The 25,045-nt window shown below is 44.3% G+C and overlaps 1 protein-coding gene across 4 annotated transcripts in view; it reads left to right on the top strand.

Moving 5' to 3' along the window:
- Positions 1-25,045, top strand: part of ZDHHC14 (zDHHC palmitoyltransferase 14) — a 291,516-nt gene that overhangs the window by 180,656 nt on the left and 85,815 nt on the right. The gene's annotated exons all lie outside the window — the stretch shown is intronic.

Below are 25,045 nucleotides of genomic sequence, written 5' to 3'. Positions count from 1 at the left end.
CTCATCAACCTCTTTTCCTGAAGTACACAGAACCAATCACCATTTCTGAGACAAAAGTTTCATCTTTCCTTATTTCCTAAATTGGACTGGACATCCTCTAGAAGAGATGTTTAGGAAGCACGGCTGTTTCTGATCCCGAGGAGACACTGGCCAACCAGCCGCGGTTCCACCCCATCCTACATAGCGCAATTCCTGGGAAGAGTTCCATGGGAACAGGATGTTTTCATCCGCCAATTTGACTTGCTAGAGTTTTTTTCCCTAGAGACATCTTAATTCTGTGTTTAAGAGTGGAAACATTTTAATTGGAATTTTAACAACACTGATGGATTCTTGTTGAAGAAAAGACTTTGAGAATACTCTGAGCCATTTTAAGACCTTAATCAATTTTATCTGTTGTAAAGCTACACCATTTCCAGTTTTTCCCATTGCTGTTTTTATTTTACTAAAATGATTATGATTAGAGTCATTTCTGCATAAAATTTAAAACTAAGAATGTTTTCATTAATCAGGCTTTTTGTCATGAAAGTTGTCATTATGAATTTTCTTATGGAACTGTTATTTCCAGTAAGACAGATTTTCCTGGCGATTTAATTTTTTAAGTCAATACTGGCTTCTTTTTGTGTTGGTTATTTTTACTGATGACATTCACCATAAAATTGCTTTAAAATGTGATTGTTTCATTTATTTTTGGCCTCACGATTAGTCTGTTGTCCGTGATCGATCTGTGATTAAACCTTCCTTAGACTTTGAGTCACTCTGTGTGCTATATGCTGGATGCCACAGTGTAGAACATACAAAAAGAGAAAGGGCAGGGTCATTGGTGGTTAATTTGATTGGCTTTCGCCAATTTTCTTTTCAGAAGGTGATATTTTCTCACCCTTCCCCCCAATTTTTGTTTGCATTTCCCCTCTCACCTCCAAAATGATCCCAGTTTATCCGTTGTGTAATTGTTATTTGCAGTGGACATTTTGGCCTTTCATGAACAGTTGGCCAGACCCGGAAACTCTGTTCGGACTTGAATTACACCTGCCTGTGTGGGATTCCTTCCGCTTTTGCCATCGTCTCTGCCCTGCTTCGTGCTTCCTGCCGCCTTCTTTAACAGAGTAACCATGATGCCACTCCATTAGCTTTGGCACTTTCTCTTCCATGCACCATCAGCATTTACCTGTGTCCGTTAAAGTAAAATATTCTGCGTGCTTTTCCTGTAAAGCAGTTGGTTGGTCGGTCCATGCTGAAAGATAGAATGATGGTAATAGCTATTTTTCACTGAGTGCCTCTCTCGTGCCAGGTATCATACTCAGCCCTGTCTATGTAGGACTTCCTTTATACTCCCAACATCCACTCCATGGTGTTCAGACACTATTGTCCCTATTTTAGTCACAAGAAAGCCAGTGCTCAGAAAGGACAGTGATTGGTCAAAGGTCATTTGGCCAGAGCTGGGAACATAGGCCCGTCTGCCATCACCCCCTGTGCTCCAGACCACTGCCCGTGGTCTGGCTGCTCTGGGGAGCCAGGCTCTGAGTGAGAGTTTCTGGTCTTAGTGGAGCAAGTAGCCCTTCCTATTTTCTCTAAGTTGCTTTCTCTCCCCCAGGCTGTGGGCATCATCCGACTCTCCCATCCTGTTGGCTGACTCCCCCATCATCTCCATGACTCAGAAATAGAGAGCCATGCCCAGCACATTGTGGCTACAGGGCCTGATTCTCAAATCCCGGGCCCAATTGTGTGGAGAGAGTGGAACTGCCAGGAAAGTCCAGGCAATCCGACGCCCCTCTTGAAACTGACTGCCTTTTGTCCTTTGGGACTTTTGTCCTTTGGGACTCTCACTGATGCCCACATGCCCTGTGATACTCGTGAAGGAGTTAAGGGAAGAGGGGAGCAGGGTGTCCCGCTGTGTCTAAAATACCTTCTGGAAGGGACAAGGCCCTTGAAGAAAATGGCATCCCAGGAATAAAAAAAAAAAAAAAAAAGAAGAGGAAGAAGATTCCTTGTTTAAGGGAAAATGCTAGAAACATCTAGTGCGTACTAATGCCAAGGAAGGATAGGCAGTGATTCTCCCATACCAACACAGGGTGGCAACTCAGAATGTCAGAATTCCTCATTGTCTCTTTAAAAAATAATCCAGCCTGGGAGAGCTGGGAACCAGATGTCACAATTCGAAATTGTGGTATTTGGGGAAATACCACAAGATTTTGAAAACTCTAGTTCTGAGGGAAGGAAGGAGCCAGAGATTTTGTTTTTCCAGAGGATTTAGGAAGAGGGGTGTTTTTCATCCAGGATGTTCACTAAAGTCTATATTATGTCTTCTTCCTGTAGAAATCCAAATTTGCGGGAATGCACCACGTGTTGGAACCGAGGCCAGTTTCTGATGTAAATGTATTCACGGGTTTGCGAGGTTAGGACATTTTACTGTGATGGTTGGGGTGGAGAATTGTAAGGACAGAGAAGAGTACTCTGCAGCTCCCACCCCTGGTGGATGCCCTTTACAGAGCAGTCCTCCAGAGAGCCTTGTGGGTGGCGAGTGGGATTTTCCTCCTTTTACAGGAAGAGAAACTGAGACGAGGGCGCTTGCCGAGATCACGCTTTCTTGTCCCCGCTGCGCTGAGCCTCTGAATGTGAATTCCTAAATCCACAGCGGTATTTTGGTGACCTCTGTACTCCCCATCCTGAATCCGCTGGGTGTCTCTTTTAACACAATAAGTCTTACTCAGTTGAAGGTTGAACTTACAGAAGTGTACCCATGTACACATTTGGAATCTCTTCTGGAGAATTAACGAACCCACCCTGAAAACAAAGGGACCACTTCATTTCAGATGGCTCTCTCTCACGGCACCAATGTTACATTCTTTAGAGTCTGTTAAATCAGCAAAAAGAGCAATGTTGACATGCTTTGACAAAAGAAAGAAAGGGAGGAAGCGAGGGAGGAAAGAGGGAGGGAGAGAGAGAGAGAAAGAGAGAAGAAACATACTGTAATTATAATCAGTTCTCATATACAAAACCGCAGAAGGGGGAAGGTTGGTCCACTAACCAGGGTGAGGAAGAGGTCAGCCGTGAGCAAGCAGAGGAAGCCAGAAGCTGCAAGCAAGGGAAGGACAGGCTGGTGGCATAGAAGGGATGGAGAGATTGGGACCGCGTGGCTCAAGAATATGGCCAAAGGAAAGAGCAAGGGTCTGGCGCGTGTTCGTGGAAAACAGAGGCCCACCCCTCCCCAGCCAGGGGCACTGAAATGCACAGATTCCATCGATGAAAGAGCTTGGGGAGCCCGCCTCCCTGACCCCAGGTGAGCTGGTCCCCAGCAACGCTCTGAGTCACCAAGGGACCTCAGTGACTGTGGACATCATCCCGGACAACTCCCTTGGTTTGCAGACAGCTGAGGCTCTGAGAGAGACAGGTGCAAATACCCATCCCTTGACTTTTTTGCTTCTGAAACCGAATCCCTAAGTCCTTGCTACACAAAGAGGGGTCCGTGGAGGAGCAACGTCAACATCTCCCGGGAGCTTGTTGGAAATGCAGACCTTCAGGCCCCAGTCCTTGTCCTGACTGAGAAGCTGCATTTGTAACAAGACCCGTGAAGGCTGAGAAGCACAGCCCTAAGGCCTCTCTGCTCCCACCTGGGGAGGGGGAACCAATCTGTGTCTGCCTTCTCCACCCGTGTTTGCTTCCTCTCCTCTCAAGTCCTCAGGACCGTCAGGCTTTCAGGGGGTTAGCTAACCAGCAGTTCATTTACCCGGAGCAGTCAGTGTAATTACCTCCTTGCAGTGCCTATAAGCGGCATCTTTTTCCTTATTATTAGTTATTAATGATAACCATATAAATACCTTCTCTTTTGCTAGTGCTTTACAGATTCCAAGATCCCTGTACGTTTTTATTACTAGTAAAGTATATGGTGATGAGTGCAGGCTCTAGAGCTAGGTTGGCTGAGCCTGCATCCCAGCTCTTCCACTTGCTGTGTGACCCTGAGAAGTGTTTTAACTTCTCTGGGCCTCAGTTTTAGTGCAAATAAAATTGACCCACTGGGTGCAAAGATCCATTCCAGTGTTACCATCCCAGAGTCTAGAAATAAATCCTTCCTCCTCCTTTCCCTAACCTTGAAAATCCAGGAGCGTGAATACCTTAGAAGGTTTTTTAGCCCTTCAACTACTTACACAAAAAGAGTGACATATTCTGACTTATATTTCCCCAATAATGAGTGATGTTGAGCATCTTTTCATGTGTCTGTTAGCCATCTGGATGTATTTTTTAGAAAAGCATCTGTTCATGTCTTCTGCCCTTTTCTTTATTGGATTATTTGTTTTTTGGGTGTTGAGTCTGAAAAGTTCTTTATAGATTTTGGATACTAGCCCTTTATCAGATATGTCATTTGCAAATATCTTCTCTCATTCCATCAGTTGCCTTTTAGTTTTGTTGATTGTTTCCTTTACCGTGCAGAAGATTTTTATCTTGATGAGGTCCCAGTAATTCATTTTGCTTTTGTTTCCCTTGCCTCCGGAGACGTGTCTTATAACGAGTCGCTGTGGCTTAGGTCAAAGAGGTCACTGCCTGTTTTCTCCTGTAGGATTTTGATGGTTTTCTGTCTCACATTTAGGTCTTTGATCCACTTGAATTTATTTTTGTGTATGGTGTAAGAAAGTGGTCCGATTTCATTCTTCTGCATGTCGCTGTCCAGTTCTCCCAACACCAGTTGCTAAAGAGACTGTCTTTTGTTCACTGGATGCTCTTTCCTGCTTTGTCCAAGATTAGTTGGCCATACGTTTTGGGGTCCATTTTTCGGTTCTCTATTCTGTTCCACTGACCTACGTGTCTGTTTTTGTGACAGTACCATACTGTCTTGATGATTACAGCTTTGTAATACAGCTTGAAGAGCTACATGGGTGATGGGCTTTAAGGAGGGCACTTGTTGGGCTGAGCACTGGGTGTTCTATGTAAGTGATGAATCACTGGGTTCTACTCCTGAAACCAATACTACACTGTATGTTAGCTAACTTGAATTTAAATAAATAAATAAGAACTATCAACAGAATTAAAAGACATATAAAAAAAAAAGAATGACATATTCTGTGAATAATGCTAGAATGCAAAGCTGCCTGCACACCCAAGTAAATCCCACAAGTAAACTGTAGGTACTGCAAAATACGAGGTACTTAAATGACTCACTGGAATATTACTGGCCTTGTTTCTAACTGCTGTGCTTGGGATGATAAAGCAAGACGATGGAACAACAGCTCTTCTGAGTGAGGGAATGAGTTAGTCAGTCAGTAGGTTTTAGAGGGAAGTCAAAGATAAGGCACTTCATCCAAGAATGGGCAGGGCGTGTTCAGCCAAACATGCTCTGGGACAGCAGTAGGTCCACGGCGGTGAGCGTGCAGGGCATGGGGAAGAAGGGAGGCGAGAATGGCTTTTCAGGAAAAGCCACTGGAGGAGGTTAATCAGAAGAGTGGGCAGGCTCTTTGTCCCTGGAAGTGGGAGGCATTTTCTTATTACAAGTGTAGAGTAGCATGAAAGGCCTCTCAGGAATAAAAGGAGACAAAGCACTGGGGGAGGAGAGAGGAAGTGGACCAGGGCGAGGAGGAGGCGTGGTGGGCCGGGGTTGGGAGGAGAGGGAGGAGAGGCTGAGCAGGTGCAGGTCAGGGAAAAGATTAGTGGCCCGTGGAGCGGGAGGGATTTAGAGAATGTGCTGTGGTCAAAGAAGCAATAGGGGCTCCCTGAAGATTTCTTGAGAAAAGCTTTTTTTTTTTTTTTTTTTAAACAGTCTAGGGCACTATCCGTCATTCTGCTTCATAAAACATCTGCATGTTTTGAGTGTTTTGTGGCTGGAGTCTACACTGGGGATCCGACTTAACAAAGAGCCACTTGCCAAATAACGTACTCTTAGGGTCTCTGCTTATCCCTTACCTGTTGTCGACACCCCTATGTCATTTGTGTGCTTGCATACTCTGTGAGATCCATGGGGTCTGTGATATCAATGAAACTACGCCCAAATAATCACCCTCCAAAGCTTTGTCATAATCAAACCAACTCACTGCTGGCTCTCCAAGTGACCATTCTCCCTCCTCCTTTAGAATTTAATGCTATAGAGTAGGGATTTGCATCCAGTTTTGGGAATGGGTGTGCTCTGTCTTCCTTCCCTTCTGTGCCCTGGAAAACTCAAGACTAAGTTATGGGAGACAGAGCAACTGTTATTTTGTGTTTCTCGTTGACGAGTTCTGAGGTTAAGAATCGTTGCCTAAGAATATGAGTAGACTAGGGGCGCCTGGGTGGCGCAGTCGGTTAAGCGTCCGACTTCAGCCAGGTCACGATCTCGCGGTCCGTGAGTTCGAGCCCCGCGTCGGGCTCTGGGCTGATGGCTCAGAGCCTGGAGCCTGTTTCCGATTCTGTGTCTCCCTCTCACTCTGCCCCTCCCCCGCTCATGCTCTGTCTCTCTCTGTCCCAAAGATAAATAAACGTTGAAAAAAAAAAATAAAAAAAAAAAAGAATATGAGTAGACTAATATCCGCCATGTAGTCCAGAGTCGGAGATGGGCATTAGGACTCGTTGCAGCCAGCACTCAGCGGGTAGAAGGTACATGTGAAGAAGCCAGCGAAGGCGCTACTGGGGAGAATGGTGGGGCCCTCCGGTGAGCTTTTCCTGCCATCACATTTGATAAGGAAAAAACTCCTCATAGTTTTCATTTATCCAAATTCACCTTCTGAGGCCCCTGAAGGAAAATTTTAACTGACACAGATGGGCAGAAATGAAGACCATTTATTTGGAAATTGTAGATTAAAACACCATCTAGGAGAAAACAGAAGTACAACTGGATGAGTCATATGACATACCATCAAAAATTTGGAGTGTGCACTTTAAAAAAACCTCTTTATTTTCTGTGAAGGATGGAAACTTGAAGTCCAAGGGTCCTTGAGTATGTGATGGCTGGGCTGCTTCTTATACTCAAGAGAAAGCAATAGAATAGAAATGGACTAAAATCTCCCTGTGGCTCTCACACAACTAAAAGTAACACAGTTAAAGCAATACTGAGCAGCACACCCCCAGAAAGATAATGCAAGCGCTGTGTGTCAGTGTACATTTTCTAGTAGTGACATTTAAAAAAAATGAAAAGGAACAGGTAAAATTGATTTTAATAATGTATATGATTTAGCCCAGTGTGTCTAAAATATCATCGTTTAACATGTATTCCACATTAAGAAGGACTCATGAGATATTTTACATTCTTTTTATTTTTGGTGTTGAATCTTGCCAGTGTTGAATCTTACTTTGCACTTATGGGACATTCAGTGCGGACTCCTCCTTGCATCTCAAATGCTCAGGAGACACGTGCATCTAGGGGCTGGCATAGTGGATGGCACAGGTTTAAAGACAAAGAATTAGACCTAAGTAGTTATTAGAATCTCTCAGAATTATTGGTATGGTTTCATCTTGCTTTGGATCACTTCAGAGAAATGCTTGGGAGAACGGCATTTAACTCCATCATTTTTGGAAAGACTTCATACATTCATTCATTTTTCATGTATTCAACATATCCTTGAGTGCTTGTTCAGTACCAAGCACTGTAATAATGCAAATTATACTCTTAACAGATTTCTTTCTGTTTCTACTGATGTAATTGTAAAGCTATAAACAGTGGGATCCTCTGGAATACCCAAACAGAATCATGTTTGGTTTTAATGATATTAATGTTTTTGATACGGTCACATTCCATGCTATTGATTAGGCCACTGGTTCTTAAACCTGAACATACACGGAGATCATCTGAAAGGTCTGTTCAAACAGATGTCTGGGCACCGCCCCCTCCAGAGTTTCCAAGTCAGGGGTCTGGGGTGGAGCCCGCTAAATTTGCATTTTTGACAAGCTCCCAGGAGTTGCTGATGATGCTGGTCTGGAGGCCACACTTTGAGAACCACTGGATCAGAGGTACAGTTTCTCCTTTAAGATCCTTCACCTTTTTTTTTTAATTTTTTTTTAATGTTTATTTATTTTTGAGACAGAGAGAGACACAGCATGAGCAGGGAAGGGGCAGAGAGAGAGGGAGACACAGAATGTGAAGCAGGCTCCAGGCTCTGAGCTGTCAGCACAGAGCCCGACACGGGGCTCAAACTCATGAACTATGAGATCATGACCTGAGCCAAAGTCAGACGCTTAACTGACTGAGCCACCCAGGCGCCCCTAAGATCCTTCACCTTTTATGTATCCCACACTCCTGAAGGTAGAGATGAGCATTTCTGGAAAGTTGAACAACCACAAGATTCAGGCGTCTCAGAACGATTAGTTGGGGAATGAGTAGATCTCTTTCTTGCAGTCTATTTTCTAAGATATAGATGTTGTGACCCAAACGAGAGATTTGAGAAGAACACCCAGGACTGAATGATCTGCTGTGCACTCATCTAAGCGAAGCTTCTGTGTGGATACTTTGGGGACCAGCATCACAGATTGTGCCCCAGCTAGCCCCCTCTGCATGGGTCCTCATGGGTAACTCACTTTTAACCCTTGCCACCTATTTCCAAAGCTCACATGTGGGCTGGGGTGGGGGTGAGGCTCTGAGAAGACTATCCCAGGGTTACTAAAGCCTCTGAGCACCACATACTCACCAAAAGAACATTGCAGACGTTACTTCCTATACCTCACGGGAGAAGTGTGTCTTTTGCCTCCTATCAAAGGATTGCTGATACCCGCTGGAGTTGCTGTCTATCTCCACAATGTAGGACTGCCCTCCTCATGTGCATTTGTCCAGGGCAGCTCCAGAGCCAAAGCTTCTAGCTGGAGGGCACGCGGGGGCATGTATTTTATAAGATGTAAATCTTCCACACTCACTCAGGTATAATGGATCCGTCTGGGAGGGTGAGAGCTGGGCCATGCCAAGCATCAGTGAGACCAGAACTTTTGGACTGGATCTGGCAACATTCCTGTGTCATGCGGTTGATACAAATTTTGAAAGCACCCAGAGAAAAGGCCCACTCTGAATGGTGGCCTCTGATTCTTAATGAGTTTCTTTTTCTATGTAACTTCACCATGGTTCAGGCCTACCTTACTGAACTCAGAATGTCGCCTGAGCCTCGTCTAGAAGGACAGCACATACTCTGGCCAAGTCAGAGACCTTTTATGTAATTATTACTACAAGTTCCACCCAAAATGTGTGTAGTTCTCTGTAATGGATTGGAATGCTAGGCTTTTCACGCCAGCAGGTGAAGCATGGGCACTCGGGATGGGGCTGCTGTCTGATCTCCACTGCGATGCTGGTCAGCACTCTGCACAGAGCAGTTTATTGAGAGTAACACATGGATGCCTTGTGGCTGTCACCTACCTTTCCTCAACTTCCTCACTCAGGCAGGAGTGGTCAGGGGCTTATAAACCCCCATCCAGTTATGGGGGCTGCCACTGGGGGCGCCATTGGGAGGGATGGTCTTTTCTTCCTACTATTTATTTACTTATCGTCTTTGCAGGAAAGACATGTGACAGACTAGGGACAAGATGCCAGGTGTTGTGTTCACCTGTGCCCTAGACAACTTGACACCAATTTTATTTTAATTTTTTTAACATTTATTCATTTTTGAGAGACAGAGTGTGAGTCGGGGAGGGGCAGAGAGAGAGAGAGGGAGACACAGAATCCAAAGCAGGCTCCAGGCTCTGAGCTGTCAGCACAAAGCCTGATGCGGGGCTCGAACTCATGGACTGCAAGATCATGACCTGAGCCGGAGTTGGATGCTTAACCGATTGAGTCACCCAGGCGCCCCTGGACACCAATTTTAGATCACTGACACGCCTTCCTCACTGTCACTTGCATTCTAGATAAAAGACATAGTTTCTCTTAATTTGGATGACCAGATTTTGCTGTTCTTACATGATATTAATCCCATGAATACCAACCGAAAGGTCAAGTTCCTAGAAAAGAACACAGATATGAAGCCAGGCATGAACAGGTTGCCTGTGTACTGTGTCTGATGTTGATGGCGGTGGGGGGTGGGGAGTGTTTGCCTGACTCCCCCAGACCCTCCTGTCGTTGGACAGACTTTTGCTTGGTAACTACAGACTTCTGTATTTTTCTCTCAACCAGCACAGGATGTTTCAAACATTTATGCGCCTATTTTTCATCTTGTGATGACATATCCCAGACATTTAATGAAAAATATTCCTGGCTGGCTGTTTAGTTAGAAAATTAATCATTATCAATTAATCAATCTATTTTCAGCACAGCACTGTTTTAAGTGCTGTGGATGAATCTGAAGAAATCTAGCCGGAGGCTGGCATGCACAAGTGAAACCACTGAAGACTTTTTTTTAAACAACAGAAATTTATTTTTTCACAGTTCTGTAAGCTAGCAGCCCAAGATCTAGGTGTTTCCAGGTTGGGTTTCTCCTTGTCTTGTCTCCTTGCCTCGCAGATGGCCAAGAGGGCTGTTGTTGTTGTTGTTAAACAGGAACATCAATAAGGGTAGGTAACTGTAACATAGGCTTTAAGCCTGTACCATCGACAGTTTGGGCCAGAGAATTATTTGTGGGGTGGAGGTGGGGGCTGTGCTGTGTTTGCAGGATGTTTAGCAGCATCCCTTTCCTTAACCCACTAGATGCTACTCCCCATGTTTACTACCCCTCTACCCCAATAAAATTGTCTCCTGACAATGCCAAATGTCCTCCGGGGGAGTGGCAGAAATCACCTGGGTGGAGAGCCACTGATGTAATGTAACCTGAATTTGTGAGGATGGAGGGAACCACGAGCCTAGGAGAAAATCAAGAGAGATTTTTCTGGGGAAAACAAGTCTGAGCTGGATTTCAAAAGACAGGAGGACACGAATCGCCAGAGGAGATGGTGAATGGAGGGGCAGAGGGTAGGAGAAACGGGGGGGGGGGTGTTATTTCAGAAACTGATGACTGAAAAGAGAAATAGAGGGACACGAGCCACCTTCCTTTAACTGGCATGGGCGGTGTGCATAGAGCGAAGAGGGATAATTAATGAATTCGGTCAGCAGCAGGTAACACCTGCTCAGGACAGGTTTCAACAGACCAGAAAACAGAACCAGGGGAGAGTGAGAATGGCTAAAACATGTTTAGCACATACAGTAGCCCAGGCACTGTTTCTGTGCGTTCCACACGCTCATTCCCTTCTCTGCAATAGTACCTCCCAGGTGCTACTGTTATTCCCATTTTACAACTGGAGAAACTGAGTCTTGAAGAAGCCAGTAACTTCCCAAAATCTCTCAACTAGTAAATAGCAGAGCCACGATTTAACCCCTGCCTGGTCGCTGAGCCCCTGCCCTTACCCACGGTTCTGGGGCATGGGTTAGTTGAGGCGGGGCCGGGTGATGGAGTTCTCCGGGTGGTCAAGCAAGGTTTGAAAGGAATAAAAAAAATGTGCCCGAGTTTACAGAGACATCAGGAATATGCATGAAGGGTCAAATAGATGCTCAGATTTCAAAGGAAAGCTACAGATGAAGAGCCCAAGCAGAGAGGTCAGTTCCGTTGGCCCCAAGAATGGGGACAGTGGGTTCCAGGCTGATAATGGAGCAGGGTTTTTGAGCAAGAGGTCTTCGGGCAGGCCTGGGCTTGGCGGAGGGTGTTGGGAGGAGAAGGCTGCCCTCAGGGGAACGGGGGTGGGTCCAGGTGGGCTGCAGCCAGCAAGAGGCGGGGTTGCCAGAGGGAAAGTTGAGGGGTGGGAGGCTCAAGTTGGAGACAAGGCTGGTCTGTGTCAAGGAATTAGGTGTGGAGGGACTGTGGCAAGAGAGGTGGGAGGTAGAGCCACACAGAAAGGCGGCCTGGACCCTGACTGTGCTACTCACGGCCGTGATCTGGGCTGACTACTCAGCCCTCTGGCCTTGGGGTCCCCTTGTCTGGAACAGGGACAGTATAATACTGCGGGTGCGGGGCAGAGCCAAATGAGATGCTGTACGTGTGGGGCCTGGTATCACTTTGTGCACACCGTAGCAGTGTGCACAGAAATTCTCCAGTGGCGAGCAAGTAGGTCCGTTGGAGAGGGGGAGGGTGGAGCCAGATACACTTGGGGCGGCTGTGGCAGTTACAGAGGCAAGGGGTGAGGGGTGGACCTAGGGTTCTGGGAGAGAACCATAGGGCTGTTAGAACTCACAGGGGCTGTTCTGATAGGAAACAAAAGAAACTTGGCTTATGTTAGGATTTTAGTCTCCAATGTATCATTCGATACGTAAGGGTCTTGATGTAAATGGACAGAAATGGAGTGGTCAGGGCTGAAGAGTCAATTTTCACATTTGACGGAGGTCCGCGGTTAGATGTGCGGCCAGTACGGTGATAGGTTGAAGAATGAGAAAAAAGCAAAATGTTCTTCCGGGGACGGGGCTTTGGTTGTTCTTATTTAGAATTTAGCTCTAAAAATAACTTCAGCATCAAGGCACTTAAAGGGTTTGTGGTATACAGTCTTGTGAGCTGGGCCCATCTCTGCAGACTTCCTGATTTCATTCTCATACCACTGAGGAAAGCAAGAACGATAGATGGCTCTGAGAGCAAATAGAATGAAAAGGAAATGAAGATCCGTACCAGCGTTGAGGCCTCATGCTGTGTACATCCGGGCAGAGTCCTGGGCCCGGCCCTTCCCACCGCCACCCTAATAAATAATGTATGGAGATTTTCCGGCAATGTCCAATGGATGTTTTGGACTGCCTAAACCAGCACCATATATACCGCGAGCTACAAATGCAAGCACATCAATTTAAATTTTCTAGAAGTAGCGACTTTATAGCAGTAAAAAGAAACAGGTGAAATTGACTTTTATAATTTTGATGTCACCCAATTCTTCAACGTATTCTCATTTGAAAATGTAATCAATTTTTAGAGACTCCTGAGGTATTTTATATTCTCCTTTTTGTGCTAAATCTTTCAAATCTGTTTTGTATTTTACACTTGCAAAAAAATCCCAGTTCAGACCAGCCACATTTTGAGCACTTAAGAGCTACAAGTGGAGGTGGCCACCATATTGGACAGCAGGGGTCTAAACTCCCCAAGTGCAATGCCGCCATTGCAGAAAAAGCCTGGCAATTACTCTGGGCTCGGTGACATCTGTGTCACTCCCATTCCCATGAGACTGATGCATAGTGTGCAAGAACGCAAGTTTGTGGTTCATTCTGTACCTCAGGTAGTTTGCATTACCGGAGGGAAACTGTTTAAGAGACATCCATCATCCAGAGAGCCCCAGATGGGCCACTTAGTGACAAGAGCAGCCCATCCAGAGGGCTCCCATCCAGCCGTTACCAATTCCAGAGGAAAACAAAACTAATACCTTTGGTGCTGAAATGGAATCCAAGTTTGTGGGAAGGAGGAATTTCTAATATAAGAAAGGCAACAGCCCATCAATAAAGAAAGATTGGATCCAGGCTAAAGCAATGAAAGACTCAGAATTGTGTTTTTGGTTTTATTTCTTCTGTCTAAGGTCCTCATTTCAGGTCATTATGACTCCATTTTTTCTGCTTGGCAGTGCACAGAGTGATTCTGGGGAGTCATTACTAAAATAAAAATTATTGATATGGCATTTTGCAAAAATCACCAAGTGAACTTTTATATAAAACAATATAGCAGAGTTCAAATAATGTGGAAGGGACATTTCTTTGCTGGAGGCTCCTTTTCTTTCTTGGACAAACATAGACCAGGGTGAAAACATCTGGAAATGTGACCTTCGGGGAGGGCCGCCCAGCCCCCATTCCCTGGATGCTGGATTTCCCCTCCAACTTTTAGGAGAAATGTAAGTGGACGCTTCTGATTCCAATCATACTTCAGAATTATTACAGCTCAAAACACACAGTGTGATAGATTGAGAGGTTTTTCAGGCTTCCCATTGAGCTCTCCTGAGATAAAAGCAGTTAACAACCACTATTCTGTGATGATAAATGGTTGTTGGTTTTCTTTCTTCAATATTTTAATAACTATTTGCATGTTTTGGCAATGATGGACACGGAGAGTCTGATGGTGATTACAGAAGCAGATTGCAGAGGTGATTCACCGGACGCAGTTGGCCATCAGAAGCAACGCCATCTCTCAGTGACAGGCGGGTTCCAGCCCAGGCACCTGGCTTCCTGGCAGCCTTTTAAAGCAGGTGTTCTGATAGCCGTCAGTGCAGGGCGGCTGATGTGACAGAAGTTGGCTGCCTTCCCCTCTGATGCTCTTTTCTCCAAGACAGCTCAGCTCCCCGGCAAGTGCACTGAAAAACCCCACTCCAGAATCAGCACGTGCCTCTTTCTGTAGATGTGACTGCCCGTTGAATTCAGAGCTGCTTTGGGAGCCGTTCCGTGGCTGTGCTGGCGGAAGGAATCTGACAAAGCAGGATTCTACAAAACCTGTAGAATCTGACAAATCCCTCTGCCACCTCAGAAGGAACCTTTTTGGAAGGAAATGGTGCTCATGTTTCATGGCCGCTTCCTAATTTCTCAGTGAAGTACTACTCAATTTATTTCACTCTTCTGTCTTTCTTCATCTCAAGCTCCAGGTTGCCATGAACATTATTTTGTAGTAGACTGGTTATTAATGTTTTGCCCAGAAAAGAGTCTGGGAGAAAAATTTCAAAGACCTTGAATTTGTAGAAGGAGCATTAAGAGCTGTCTTTCCACTTTGTATCAAGTTTTAGAAATTAACGTAAGAAGCAAAATTACGAAATGGTGGAAGGAATCCAATATGAAAGGAAATCATTCATACAGCTTCGAGGAGCAAAGTTTAAACCTTACTTGAAAATAAATATGAAGATGTTCATTGCAGAGTTTCTTATAATAGTGTAAAATATTAGGAGCAATTTAAATATATGATAGTACCAAAATGGATGAATGAACAATTGTATGCTTCTATAATTGTTAGGAAGGAAGTCATTAAAAACATTGATTTCAAAAACATGTAATGACGTATGAAAATGAACTTGATACAGCATTGAATGAAAATATGCAAAATGCAAAAATGTATGTAAATTATAGTCTTAATATATGCATCAGTTTAGAAAAATGACTTGAAAGAAACATAGAGGTTTCTCTTTGTGGTTAGACTAACAAGTGGTTTTAACTTTTCTCTTTGTATATTCTGATATTCCTCATTTCCTATGATGATCACATATCCGTTTTATAATCAGAAAAAAGCAGTAGGGGCGCCTGGGTGGCTCAGTCAGTTGGACATCTGACTTCTGCTCAGGTCATGATCTCCCGGTTTGTGGGTTCGAGCCGAGTCCAGCTCTGTGCTGACAGCTCAGAGTCTGGAGCCTGCTTCGGATTCTGTGTCTCCCTCTCTCTCAGCCCCTCCCCCGCTCATGCTATCTCTCTCTCTCTCTCTCTCTCTCTCTCTCTCTCAAAAATAAATAAACATTAAAAAATTTTAAAAAGAGAAGTAAATATCATTATATACACTCTAATAGATATCCTCACAACAAACATTTATTTTAGCAAGCAATATTACTTGCCAGTTGCGTAGACTTGGCAAATCCATCCCCTGGGCCTTCATTTCCTCACCTGGATAATGGGATCCAGTGACCTTGTCTGACACACGCAAGTGTGATGAGGTACGGATGCATTCACCTGCAGAAACTGGAAGCAGCCAACCACGTATACAGGCAGGACGTGTGACACTGCGTTGGATGCCGTGTCTACTAATAGATCGGCTAGAACATAAGAAATTGAACAAGCTTCATTGACGTGGTTAGAATCGGAGCGCGTAAGAAACTAACACTGAAAAGTGGCCAGCCCAGGTACCCACGGCAGGAAGGCATTTTAGGGGAGCCCGGGTCCTCAGCGGTTGGATGTGTTAGCTGGCCCCGTGTGAGGACCGTGTGCACCGGGACACCACTTTAGAGCTGTTACTGACAGTGGCTCTTGCAGCTACCCTGTGACATTTACTCAGAACAACATGCCCGTGAATGGGAGAAGCGTGGATGCCGTGGATGGATGGGGGCAGGGAGGGCACACAGTTCCGAAGGATTTATTGCGGTGCCAGGGTTAGCCTAAGCTCAGGGTTTCCGTCGTCAGTGCAGATGAGAATCCCCATGGGGGGTTTAAATTTTTACATGATACTTTTTTTTAAATACCATATGTGTATTACTTTTCCATTATAAAATGTATTCATAGGGGTGCCTGGATGGCTCAGTTGGTCGAGCGTCCGACTTCGGCTCAGGTCATGATCTCGCAGTTTGTGAGTTTGAGCCCCGCATCGGGCTTTGTGCTGACAGCTCAGAGCCTGGAGCCTGCTTCAGATTCTCTCTCTCTCTCTCTCTCTCTCTCTCTCTCTCTCTCTGTCTCTGCCCCTACCCCACTCATGCTCTGTCTCTCTCTCCTTCGGAAATAGATATTTAAAAAATTATATATATATATATATACACACACACACATAAAATTATATATATATGTGTATATATATATGTGTATATATATACATATATATGTGTATATATATATATATATATATATAAAAGAAAAATGTATTTATACACGTCAGAGACTTCTGGAGATTCTGACTCAGCAGTTGAGTTCCCCGCTGGACGCATGCAAGTCTGAAAGTCCCAAATGTAAGACCCACGATCCTACAGTAGCATAAATATGGAGGATGCAGGTAACAAAGCGGCCACCCTCGGTTGATAATCCAAGGGACACAAACCCTACACACATGGCTGGCACAGAGCAGGTGCTCTGACACGTAGCCTTCCAGCTGTTGAGTTGAATGGAGAAGTTAAACACGTACAGTGTAGAGGTTCTTGGAGTCTTTTTTTCTCTTAGCATCTGAGGGTTCTGTGGGGGTAAGTGAGAAACGGGTGTTTACGTGTAGCAAAGAAAATAATGTTGCTTCCTCAGCTCAGAAAGCTTCTTGCAGGGGAGTGGAGGAGGGGGGGAAGGTTCAGTTTGAAGAGGTCCCTGGGTCGTGAGGTGGTGGGCCTGCTACTGGGACCCTAGAGCCTGAAGCGTGCGGCTGAGTGCCACATGAGAGCGTGTGACTCCACGACTGATCACGAAACCCCCATGTCTGGGCAGTGAGGGAAGGAAGCAGGGTCTGGGACCCTCTAAGCGTGAGAACCGTGAGAAGGGCCAGCAGGGCTCCCAGCGAGAAAGACCGGAAGCTCTTCGAGGAGGCGCCCTGCCCTTGTTCACTCTGTGCAGGTTTCCTGTCAGTGGCTCTGGTAGGGAGATGGCAGGGGCCGCGGCTCCCCATGCAGCGTCTCTAGGGAGATGTGGGGGGGGGGTCCCCGGAGAGAGTTTGCGGAAGCTGTGTCCCTGACATAGTGGGCAGGAGGAGGAGTCCTTGAGTCACCATCTGTCACCCTGACATCTGCAGACCCCTTGTCATTAAAATGCAGATCCTCAGGCCCCAACCTAAACCCACAGATAGCGACTCTAGGAAGTAGGGCCTGGCAGTTTGCTTCTAACACACTCCCCCAAGGTGATCCTTTTACACAGAAAGACTTGAGACTTGCTGCCTTTAAATGTCACCAAATGCATATGGAGCATTTGCAGGTATAGACAGCACCATGATGGTTTGACAAGTTCCTCAGAGAATAGAGGTGGAGTCAACTGGGAAGCTGTCAGGGAGAAGCCTGTCCTTTATCCCCTCCTCCCTTCCCAGTTCCCTCCATGCACCCACTCTGCCATTCAGGGCAAAGACCAGAAAGCCCCCAAGAGCTCTTTGTTAATGCAGGACGTTTCTCAGGAGGTAAAAAGGAGTGAAGCAGAGCAGCCCAATGCTGGGACCGCTCAGAAGGGCAGATCAGTGGTGTCAGGGCCTGTTCCTGCTCCAGAAGGACCTGTTGAGTGTCTCCCAGGTGCCATCCCTGGGCTGGACCCCAGGATCTAGGAGAATAGGGCAGAGTCCTTGCCCCGGCTATAAGCCTAGAGTCTGGAGGAAGCTGACCTAGGACCTGAATGGGGGAACTCCATGCTCCCCAGGGAACAACATGGCAGCAGCCAGAAGTGCTTCCTGGGAAAGTCCTGCCCCAGCTCCCAGCCTCCAAGCTAGAGTTGGAGCTGGAGCAGGTCTGGGTGGCATGAGGTCACCCAGAAGTGGCTGGTTTCTGCACTGCTCTGCTCTGTGTATGGTGGGGGGGGGCCCGCCCGGGGTGGTCCCCCCCCCCAACCCCCAGCAGAATCTCTTCTGTCTGAAGGGAGAGCATTCGCCCTTCTTGTCTTGCTTCCAGTACCTGGTTCCTGGAAGGTGCTTACGAGAGAGACAGATCCCCCAGACAGATGTCCAGGTGGAGCATCTCCATTTATCAGCACTACGTGTGCCCAGAACAAATTGGGTCATTTCTTTCCTTCACATACAAAAACACGGGTGGGGGTTGACCCGCCTCTGGCCAGCAGAAGCAGGCTGATGGACACTGTCCAGGTCTGAGTGCTAATAAGGACTCGGAGGTTCAGGCCACACATTGCTGTCATCCAGACCCTCAGGGAAGGATGTGGGCAACAGGTGGGGGGAATGTTGCAAAAACAAGCAGCTAAGGGCCTCTGAAGGCCACACTTGTAGATTAGCCCAGGTTGTGGGCTGCATTGCAGTGCTGAGACTTCTAGAAGCCTGAACAAACGTGAAACATGAGATACTTTGGTGGGTCGCACAGGGCCATTCTGAGCAGCTCTGTTGGGTGGAACCCATTAGTCTGCAGGGCCAATAAGAGAAAGGATGTCAGGGAATATCAGCTATCTAAGAGTATCAGGGTCCTTGCACAGAGGAAACTGGGCTAGAAACTCAAGGAATTTCTCAGTCATATTTCTTTTTATTTTTTAATGTTTTTAAATGCTTGTTTATTATTGACAGAGACAGAACATGAGCATGGGAGGGGCAGAGAGAGAGGGAGACACAGAATCTGAAGCAGGCTCCAGGCTCTGAGCTGTTAACACAGAACCTGACACGGGGCTCGAGCCCACAAACTGCAAGATCGTGACCTGAGCTGAAGTCGGGCGCTTTACCGACTGAGCCACCCACGTGCCCGTCTCAGTCATGTTTCTTCCAAGTTAGTTGACAAAAGAATTGAGAAACTCCTACCCGGCTGACAAGATAATTTCGTTAAAAAATCAAACATATTCTTTACAGTTAAAACTGTCCTTTTGGGGTGGTCTTAGTTGACATCTACTGACTGTCACATGATGGGGGTGTGTCGAGGACTTTACCTGGATAACCAGAAGCAAAAGGCATGAAAGACTCGGATTTCTAATTCACTTTTACGCCAACCAAGCTTGGGACCTGAGCAAGCCGCTTTCTTTGCCAGAAGGGGGGAAAAAAACATAATCACATTCAGAAGTATCAATATGTCTACGCGGCTGGAGAGAGAATTGTAGGCACGTTGTCTTTTATATTGTGCGCACATGGTTTTCAAAAATATGTAGACGTTGGTGACCATTACCTGCTAATCTCAAGAATCGGAAACTCAGTTTTCTTCTCCTGTTGGCTATCATTACAAGTCGCGTTGTGAGCACTGGAAGGAACAAAAGAGAAATGGAATCGTTTTGTTTTTGTCAAAATCTGGACCATGCTGCTATTGGTCACAGGGTGCTTGCTGTGACATCATTTATTTGGATTCTGTTCCACCCTTCCTTACACATTCTTATTCACAGCACTTACAGTGCTTTATTAAAGTACCAGTGAGCATTAGTAAGGGCAGACGAAATCACTTCTGCTCACCTTACAAACAAGTTTAGATGAAACTCATTCTTGCCTGATTTGCCGTAGTCTTGGCCTTTTTTCAGACCTGGCACCAGAGAACTCACAGGGCTGGGACTTCGAGGGCTGCTGTGGGCCCATTAAGGCAAGTGTGGACCCCTAGGGCTGAGATGCTAGAGACGCACTGGGGTGGTCTTCCATGCTGCTTTTGTTAGGAAGAAACACGTCCTCGGTGGTACGAGGAGGTACGAGTCGAAAGCAAGCGTATTTGAATTGTTTCATTTAATCGCTATAAGCAGAAAAGGGTCGTATTGACGTTATTGGTTTAAAGGACGATTGGTTAACAGGTATTTATTAAGTACTTGCCTGCAGTGGGCCTTCAACCCATTTGCCATCTGCTTGTGGGACTAAAACGAAAATACAAGAAATGAGTTCGTAAAAAACATAGGCACGTTTTTCCGTGTCACTCAGACTGAGTCACACGTATGATGAAGAGCACAAAGCCAAGGGGAGTCAGAAAGCTGAGGGGCGTGAGCCTATATAGAATCCTATACCCAGAAACAGTCAGGAGCCTCATGGCTCATCTCTCCAGCCCCCTGTTATACAGATCTGGGGAGCCCAGCAAAGTTAAATTACTTGGCAATGCCAGTGTGGACAACATAACTCGGTCTCCTCACTCCCAGGAAAATTCTCCATTCCCCTTGCCTTCTCATGGCGCAAAATCTGGACAACATGGTGACAGACCAAAGGATGCAGTGCCCAGTAGCATGAAAGGCACTGTTCCTAGACGTAAATGTTACGCCAAGATAATCTGCGTTAAGTGAGCTAATTGTGTGACTTGGCCGCAGCTAGCATCATGTATGGCTGGAGAGCCGGGAGGAGGATTACAATTCCAGGAGCTACAAGTGAACCCGAGGAATCAAGCAAACTCCTTCTCCTATCGTTTCGGGAATGACAAAAGAATCTAAAAAACGTCGAATATACAGCCAGTCTTGAGGGGAGGGAGAGAGGAAATCTTTCTAAAATTATTGATGAATGTCACCTCTGCTCAAAACCTTTTATTGTCTGTTCCTCCTGTACAAAATGTACGTTGCCTGAGAACAGAGCTCTTTGTATATTTTGTTCATTGTTTTATCCTCAGTGCCTAGAAAGTTCCTCGTGTATAGTAAATGCTCAACAGTCACTAGGTGAAAATAAAATAAAATAAAATAATTGCTGAAATCTATTAATTTAAAAGTATTTTTTGAAGCAGCAGAGATATTTCCATTGATACCTAAGCTTATGAATTATAGGGACCCCAGACCATCTCACCCCTTTTTGCAAATGTTTTATGCCTCTTCCAAGATGTTCTAAAAGTAACATATTTTGTTCATTGCAAAGCAATATACAGTAAAACCTGGTTTGCAAGCATAATTCATTCTGGAAAAATACTTACAATCCAAAGTACTTGTATATCAGAGTGAATTTCCCCATAAGACATAATGGAAACTCAGATGACTTTTTTCCACAACCCAAAAATTTTCATATAAAAATGATTACAATACTGTAATATAATACAACATAATAAAGAAAATACAAAATATAAAGAAAAATGAACAAATTAACCTGCACTTACCTTTGAAAACCTTTGTGGCTGGTGTGAGGGAGAAAAGAGAGAGGAGGGTTATTGTGTAGGATGACTTTTACTGTCACTAACGGAATCACTGCTATCTATTGGCTCATGGAATCTTTTTCTGCACAGGGACCGTTGATACGCTTGCACAGAGGTTGACTACAGTACAGTGTTAATAAACTCTTGTCATATACTGCATTTAACATAACTGGAAATAAGGCAGCAGAGAAAAGGGTCTATCTATATCTGCAGGCAGCCTGACCTAGAATGAAGCAAAGCATTTCTAAGCTTACTCTTATATGGAAAAGCAAAGACTGCCCATAGGTGCTTGGAAGTGACCCAAAAATACACTAGCACCAGTTGTGGGCACCTTCCAACGTTCTGAAAAATCACTGATTTCAGCCAAACACCATGGCCTGAGACCGAGCATCCGAGCATGGGAGACAATCACCCACAATCCCGCAGCAAAAGAGAGAGAAAGAGAAGAGCCATTGGCTCAGTTGTGATCATGTGATGCTCAGCATCACGTACTATTCGTATTGCAAGACATGGCTTGTTTATTAAGTCAAAACTTATTAGAAATGTTTGCTGGTCTTGCAGAACAAGTTACTGGAAACCCAAGGTTTTACTTGCGTATTGATTATAGAAACCCTGAGAAGCATAAAGAACTTATTTAATTCTTTATTTTTTAAACTAATTAATTTAGTTTAAAATTTAATTTTAAATTTAGTTTTTTTAAACTAATTAATTAACCCTACCAATCAGAGATATCCATGGTTAACATTCTGATGTAACTTTTCAGTACTTTTTCTCTGTGTAATGTATTTTTACACAAATATGGGCTCACATCGTACATTACTATTTTGAAAACAGATTTTTCCCCCTGCTCTATACTATGAACCATTCCACTCCATCTTTAATAGGCATATGGTTGTCCCATTATATGATCATATAGCACAATCCATTTAACCAGTTCCCTTTTATTGACATTTCAGTTTTTAATACTAAAAAACAGTGTCACAATCAACATTCATGAATATTTCCCGAGGTCAGATGTCTCAAGATGCTCTTGGTTGACAAAGGAAATATGGGCTGTTAATGTTTTGAGACATATGACCGCTTGTTCCTCAAAAGGTTACATTAATTTATATTCTCACCAATAGTACAGGAACATGGCTCTTCTCCGTGCTCTCACCAAGACTAAATAATTATCATTCAAAATTAACCTTTGATTTTGCTTGAAATTAGGGGCAGCAAATCACAACCTTTTTCAATATATTTACTGACCTATTTCTCCCTTTGTATGTGAGTTGCCTGTTCATCTCTTATACCATTTTCTTATTGGAATACCTGTCTTTTTCTTAATCATTTATAAGAGCTCTTTAAAGATATTACTCTTTGTTATGGTAACATATGTTTCTATTTTATCATTTGCATTTTATGGAGTTTTTGACATATAGGTTTTCAAATTTTTGTGTAGTCAAAATTACCCATCTTTTCTTTATGTATGCTGCCTTGTCATATATGTATAGAAAGGGCTTCCATACCCCTCAGACTCTTAAGTTTATGTACATTTTTCTAGTTCTTCTATGTTTTACATTTATGTATTTTCATATAAGACATGAGATATGGCTCTAACTTTGGGGTTTTTTCCTTCTAGATGGTTACCTGTTTATCCCAATTCCATTTGTTGAATAACTCTTGCTTTCTCCATTAGTTTGAAAAGCTGTATTCATCACATACTGAATCTTCTAGAATTTGCATCTATTTGAGAATGTTCTATTCTGTATCAATGTTTCATTTTTTTCCTGGGATGATTATTTCCCCTCATCTTTTTTTTTTTACTTTTGCAAATATTCTCACCTGTTTATTCTTCCAAATGAAGCTTAGAATCATTTTTTCCAGTTTGTCAAAATTTCCCCAAATCATATTGGAATTTTTATTGGCACTGGAATAGATGCATGATGTAATCTGAGAACTGACATATTTAAAATACAGAATCTTGCATTCCAGGATGTGGAATGCTCCTCTGTGCTTTTTCAAAATCTCCTTAAAGTCTCTATGTTGTTTTATAGGGTTCTGCATTTGAAACCTATCAACCATTTTTTGGGGGGGGGTAGGTTTATTCCTAGAGTTTTGTGATTACTTTTTCTGAAGTAAATGGGATTTTATCCCTTTATAGTTTCCAATTGGTTATTGCTAATATTATTTATATATAAATAATAGATATATCTACCCATGTATAGATTTATACTAGTGATCTTATTGGAGATTCTTATTAATTTTGCCAATCAGTATTGATTAGAGGCAAAAGAGAAAACAGTATAATACCACCACAGGTGGGCATGTTTTCCGTTAAAGTATATGGTGCATTTCTAAGTAGCGTTCTCTCATGCTACAGTGGCATCCTTAATTCTCTTTTTCTTGGTGCTAAAGATAAAATCGTATTACTGTACAGAATGAGATCTAAGCTGCTCCTTGCTAATGCCCTCATATTAGTGCTACTCAAACCCCAATAAAAGCATACCAGGTTTTCCTAGGGATAATGAGGAAGTGCAGCCCTGCCCTTGCTTGGTGTCCAGTGCCCCCCTTTATACCTCGTTCTCACCTCCCTGTCACATAATACTGCAAACGCTGACAACCCAGACTGAGCTCTATCACTGTACAGTGTTTTGTAGTTACACAGAAGCTCTGTCCCATCGAGTAGAAACACACACAAGTATTTCTACCTTTGGCCTTCAATGAAAGGACTGATAACTCATTTATGCAGCACAGCAAGTGTGTGTGTGTGTGTGTGTGCGCACGCACACGCTCAGAGAACTTAGACAAAAATCTGAGAGAAATTAAAACCTGGCAAGGACAAAGTGACCTTTATTCCTTTTACATTTAAGGGCAAGGCTTTGGCATCTGTGCAGGAAAAAAAAAAGCATGCAAAAAATAAGATAGTCATTAATTTTCATTTTGCTATAATGTTTTGGATTAACTCAGTTAAACTAAAAAGGTCATAGCTACTAAGCACTTTCTTTTTCTTGTGTCTTTAATTGCATTAATTAGTGATACAGATATAGATATAGATATACGGCCCCAGAGAATCTGAGCAGGCCCCCAAAAGAGAAGTTTTGATAGCTATGAACATCATAGCATCTGACAGTTCAAGGTCCTTCAATGAATTACAATGCCCCTGAACTATGGGTGCTCAAATTATCATAGTTTAAATGTGGAGAAACCAAGGCCTGTTTTCTCTACCAGATGAAAAGATCACACTCCTCACCAATGCCATCCTATGCTCCGATTTTCTGGAACATGTGCTTCAGAACTATTTTTAGGAATATTTGGGCTTATACTCATGGAATTACTTGCGCAACAGGACGAAGATCGATGTTTACCACTCCATGGTCACAGTTACAATTCACACTCACAGCCATCTCCTTAACTCTATGAGAGCATATGGATGTGGACAGGATCTCTCCTTTAACAGGGCCTTACTTACCTAAAATTGGCTTCCACTCCAGACTGTAGCTGTTGTCTTTCACGATATTTTTCAAACTATCCCCTGGAACCAGAGCATGAAACAAGCAGGGCCCATCCATGTAAACCAGAGTCACTTCATTCTTGCCTGTTTGGGATATTCCGGTTCTTTTAAGATTGTCTTCAAACAAAAGGTTACACTGCTGGGGCGCCTGGGTGGCTCAGTCGGATGAGAGACCGACTTCGGCTCAGGTCATGATCTCGCGGTTTGTGAGTTCGAGCCACGCGTCAGGCTCTGTGCTGACAGCTCAGAGCCTGAGGCCTGCTTCGGATTCTGTGTCTCCCCCCACCTCTCTCTCTGCCCCTCTCCCACTTGTACTCTGTCTCTCTCTCTCTCTCTCTCTCTCTC

This window comes from Herpailurus yagouaroundi, unplaced genomic scaffold (genome assembly GCF_014898765.1).
Source record: "Herpailurus yagouaroundi ecotype Mexico unplaced genomic scaffold, PumYag 198, whole genome shotgun sequence".
Classification (NCBI taxonomy): Eukaryota; Metazoa; Chordata; class Mammalia; order Carnivora; family Felidae; genus Herpailurus; species Herpailurus yagouaroundi.
Note: the sequence above shows the minus strand (reverse complement) of the source record. Positions and strands in the feature narration are given on the sequence as shown.